Source organism: Apteryx rowi, unplaced genomic scaffold (assembly GCF_003343035.1).
Source record: "Apteryx rowi isolate R43461 unplaced genomic scaffold, aptRow1 scaffold_17, whole genome shotgun sequence".
NCBI classification, from domain to species: Eukaryota; Metazoa; Chordata; class Aves; order Apterygiformes; family Apterygidae; genus Apteryx; species Apteryx rowi.
In genome coordinates this window covers 2,970,807-2,976,392 of record NW_020447974.1, presented here as the reverse complement: position 1 = coordinate 2,976,392, position 5,586 = coordinate 2,970,807, and positions in this window count along the sequence as shown.

The window sequence follows — 5,586 nt, the reverse complement described above, 5'->3', positions numbered from 1 at the left end:
AGCGGAGCGGTGCGCAGCTCGCCGGGCGCTCAGCGCTGCCCGCTGCGGCCGGGCCGGGCCCGGGGCGCGCCGGTGCCGGTCCTCTCCGTGTGCTTGCTCGGGGATGGGACGGGGCCAGCTCAACGCAGCCCGGACGTTCAGCCATTAGCTGATTTTACCTAACGGCGCGTAACCGTTAGCGTAGCTGTTAGCACCCAGAGAAAAGCTAAACAGGTTGCAGCAACACAGCAGCTTTGCCTGGTGGCTTGTGTTGTTTTCTCTTCCTAAGTTTCTGTCTTCACACCATGTGCTCCTCCAGCTTGCCATTTCAAATCAAACTTAAGCCTGGAATCTCATCGTGGCACTTTGTCAAAAATACCTCAAGCATTAAAAAATAGAAGTCAGCCAAAATACTGGAGTCCTGCACAGAAGTCCAGATCAGCTATAACTCACCAGAGTCTACCCAGAAAGAGGATCCTTTCACCTAAAGTACCAGCAGAGAGCAGGGCTGCTGGTCTCTGCTCCTATTCAGCTAAGTGAGACCTTCCGCTGAGCCAAGCCTTCAAATATTTTTCTCTAAGACTTTACAGGGCTTTTGATTTATGGTACGCTGACCGTGAAGCAGTAACAGTTGTTAATCCACTGAGTCATGTCTGTCAGGCCAAAAAGGCATGGGAAGACTAGTGCTGAAAATAACATGTAAAGACAAAATTACTCATGCCAGCTCATCACACGTGTCAAGCAGCCCATAAATCAAACCCTGTGTCAGGCCATTTCTTTCTCAGGCTTAACCTTCCCCTCTTGGCACACAGCTTCTGTAAAACTGTTCAACTGTTTAGAGAAACACGCAACTGTGGAAAGCTATAAAGAATGGGGAAACTGGCCGTGAGGGGTTAAATCAGAAGATATCACAAGGCTCTTCCATGCTCCCGGCATGCTGTTGAGAAGCAGAAGACGGGAACGAGACATGCTGCAGAGTGGCAATTTGAGAATTAGTATGCATGTTGTTCTCCGGGAGCACACAGGCTGTGCACACTGCGATCGCATCCAGTGCTTCAGAGTAGGAGCAATTTTTGTGTCTCAGCTCGGCCGCCTGAGCACTGGCATTCGTTCAGCACAAGAGTGTTGGCCGCTCGTGGCTCGCCCAGGCCAATGTTCTTAGCCTGCTCTTGCCGCATGTCTTGTGCTTTTTGTTACCTTAAGCTGCCATTTGTAGAAAAGCAGCTTCGGTTGCTTTTCTCAACTTAGGGCTGCAGGTCAATAATCACAAAGCCAAGCCTGAGAGTTTACCTCTGTTCTCACAGATGTTCCCTGCCGGGTACAGAGGTCGCTGGAGCTGAGGCCGCAGTACTCAGCACCTGGATTAAAACAACTCATCTTGCCCGCTTCTGTAAACCTACGCTGTCATACCCACTCAGGGGCTGTTCGCACAAGACCACAACAAATGAAGCCAGGAAACAGGTTTAGTCAGAATGATACTATGAATTTTGACAGAATACAAGTTGCACTTTCAGAGGAACTTCTCTGTATTTAGTAAGGTATGTATGAGGCTTCTGTAATTCTTTCTACAGCTACATGGAACCAGCTACCCCAGACTAAAATGTGTAAATGCAATAAAAATAAAAAAGCCTCCAGTAAAAAGCCACCAAAACAGACCCCCCCCCCCCGTTGCTTGTATAAGACTTGGCATATCTAATACTAGTTCCACAGAAGATCTGCAGAACATCATTCTACACCAGAGCATTGCCACAGAAATATCCCTCCCTCCCTCCCTCCCAATATTAGTCCTATGCTTTCCCTTTTCCCACTTAAACATGCATCTGAAAATGAAAATTTAATATACCTGCCTCTGTAAACTTTGAAACAAACTTTAATTCCAATCCTAAATCTGGACCCCTACCAAACCCTAATCTAAACCTAAGTTCTGCTGGCACCAGACTAGAAGCCCTGTCTGGATCTACTTAGCACAGCTCATTCACTTCAGACTGATCTAAACTAAAACCACAACCACTGTAATAACTGTAACCTAGTGACCATGGATGCTTCAATATCTGAACTGTGGCAGGTTACCTGTAAGCAGCAGCCCTAAGCCTTAGTTTAGTGGTCCTTTTCCATAGACAGAAAAATACCAAAACTATTCAATTGGAATAAAAAGAAACACTTACTAGAGCAACTATTACAAAATAAAAATCACCTCTGATGATAGTGCAGTCCCATACAGAGGCACAGGATATTACCAGGTTGATTTTTCAAAGCTGCTGAGCACCTACACTTTCACTGAGTCTACAGCAGACAGAATGTACTGGCAGAACAGACGATCAGCATCTTCCAAAAAATGACCTGTGGATTAGACATTACTCAACCACATCTTTGTTAATACTTTAATACAAGCAACTTCTCTAAAGATAAGAAAATCATAGTTTACAGTCACATCATTCAAAACATGCAAACCCACTATTTACATCATTTCTAAGAGCTTTCTTAATTCCTGCTCTAAGCTGCCCTGGGGTAGACAAAGTACAGCCTTTTTTTCAGTCTTGTTCTAAGAGGCGGATTCTCATCTCTAAGAAGTTTTTATTTATTTATTTTCTTTTTACGTACAGATATTTTTAAGGATTAAGGCTTTTAATAATTAATCTTCCCTATGCTCCCATGTATATGTTCCCCACAGACAGATATGTTCCCCACAGAACAGATATGTTCTGCATTTTTAATAAATAAATTAATACATTAATTAACCCATAAACAGAATGCATAAATTGAATGTGAAGCAACTACTCACCTATAGCCTCCCGTACCAGCAAAGCCCGGGCAGGCAGGGAGGTGGAGGCTGCTGGGTGAGGGCTGCGTGTGCAGCGCGGGGCTGCACACCCCCCCAGGCCCCTGGCACCCCAGGGTGCCGCCGGAGCAAGGGGAAGCGCTCCCGGCTCACCAGACAACAGGCTTCCTCGGACTGCCCAGAGCATGCAACCTAAAGCCACCTCCCTGCTTGTCCCTCCACAGGACAAGTTGGTGAAATCTAAGACAAAATAGAGCAAGCCTTCCCCAAGCAGCCGCCTGCTTCGCTCGAGCTGAGGCCCCAGGGAACGGTGTCTCTGAAGGCAGGCGAGCTCGCTGCATCTAGTTGGCCCTGCTTTCCCAGGCATGGCACTGCATCTGCCCAGCCAAGAACATTTCAACATGTGCCTGCAGCCGTGGGAGGCTCTTCTTGCCAGCTGCTGTCTTCAGTGAGAGCTCTACCTTACTTCCCTTTCCTAAATCCAATTATTTGTGTACATGTCTGTCTAGGTGTAGACAGTGAGTTCTCCAGCATGGGGATTACTCCTCAGTGGAAAGCACCTACCTTCTAGCAAGCACTATCTCAGATAAACTCTAGTACCACTGAGCAGTGTAGAAGACAAGAAAAGCAGTAATTCCTTCACATCATCACTGGTATTTTCTCTTGAGATATTCTTATTCTGGGATACTTCTAAATCACAGCATCTGTAATGCTAACAAAAGAGTAGCAGTAAAAAAAAAAGCGGAGTAAGAAACATATTCTCACATAATTTACTGACATGCTTCTCTACCCACTTCTAAAAACTGGAAAACCTGCAACTTGAGCTTTCAGTTGAAACATCGATTTCAGGTGGTGGGGTGGCAAAGGGTTCACATTAACTGTTGTGTAATTACTCTTGCAAGTTATACTTACACAGGAGCATGTTACTGTGGCAGAAGAAAGTCTTGGTCATCAAGGCAATAAACAATGGTGCTAGTTTAGGGTATAGTGTTTGCTTGCCTTCAAAGCAGTGCTGCGATATATTTTGATTGCAATGCGTGGATCAAAGTAGATTACTCCTATATTTTTGTCTTACATCTCAGTGAGAATTGCAGTGTAGAACTAATTACTTCTGCACGTTACTCTTTTAGAGACTAGTGCCTTATAATGCCTTTAAATGTGTATAAATTTTGAAATTATTCTGTATCAGGCTTTAAGTGATTTGCTTCACAAATTCACAAGCCTCTAAAAACTGAATATAGCTGTTGTAAGTTTTCTAAGGATTTGTGTCTTCTGTTTCTGTTCATTTTGCCAAGCAGGGCATTTGATTTTCATTTTTAAATCCCATGGCTTAATATCATAAGATATGTAAGAGATAAATGGATAGATGTGAGCAAAAGCAAACAGGAGAGGAAATAGTGAGTTGGCAAGTATGGCCATATGCATTAAAGCTATATGACTCCTGGTGAGCAACACTTGGATTATGGACTGGAGTTGGTCATAATCTCCAGATCTGTAGTTGCCAACAGCTACTACCTGGAAGAAAATAGTCAAAATTCTACACAGCAGCACTGTTGTGATACAGTAAGGTATCAATAGTAGAGCTCTTCTCCACAAAAGTTTCAGTTTGACTGTGTATTTAGAGAATATTTGAAATAGCTAAATTTGTCACGTCACAGAGTTCTTGGCTGTCCTGGTATCACAAAGGACTGCTTAGAGGATATATGATGGTGGGATGTTTTACTTTGAATTGCTTTGCTGAGGACTGAGAAAGTAAGTACAGGCACACTTTAAATTACTGGAAAGTTGTGATACTTGTGCCAAAAACTACTGTTTACTTTGACTTAAGCTGACAATTTGATTCAAAAATCATCATTGCTACCTTCATGTACTGCCTTAGTGAGAAATTTTCTGTATATTGGCTATTTTGCCTAACATGAATAGCCTTAATAATAGTTATGCAGTTAAAATTTGTATGCTTACAGATTTGCTTACAGATTTACATCACTAACTCCCAGGCCTTCAGATTTTTTAGCTATTATTTAGTTATAGTCACACATCTAATCCAATGGGGATCAATTAAGCTGTTTAGATTTAATGACATCTAAAAAATTGAGCCTTGCAGGGTCAGGGCATTAGAAAGCCAAGTTCAGAATGAAAATAAAGCCAGCAGTGTCAGGAAGCAATCATTAGGTGGCAGAAGGTGTCTACTGAAGGATAAAAATCAACTCTCTCTGATACTGGAATCCCAAATAGCAGCTACAGAAACAACTGTCACATTATGATTTATACTATTATCACTTAGGTAATGGCACACAGAAGAAAACAAGAAAAAATATTTCGTGTCCATTTTCAAAAGCCATCCACATACTTGTTTTATGAGCATGGCAAAGCTACTACTGAGGTGTGTGTGTGGGGGAAATCACTGGATTAAAAATTGGCTAATGTGAGCCTGAATGGTGATGGTGGTGGGAGGGGAACCCAAATCAAGCATCCAGGGTAACTATAGTGATGTTAAAAGCACAGGAAACTAAGATTCCCCAGTCAGCAGTGACAGTCCCTAAATTTGTAGAATCTTAAAAAATAAACATTTTAAGAGTTACTGCACATGTCTTAACTCCACTGCTGTGACTCAACAGTTTAAAAGCAAATGTGATAGATAGAGTTATAGCTCCTCACATGGATGGAATAAAATCAGTAAGAAAGAGTCTAACAATATCACATTTCTCTAACTGATAAATTAGTAATGTTTTATAGAAATTAAGCAAAACTAAATGTATACATTAATAAAATTACTCACCCTAGCTTTGCATATTGATACAAACATACACATTTAGATGCCAGCATAG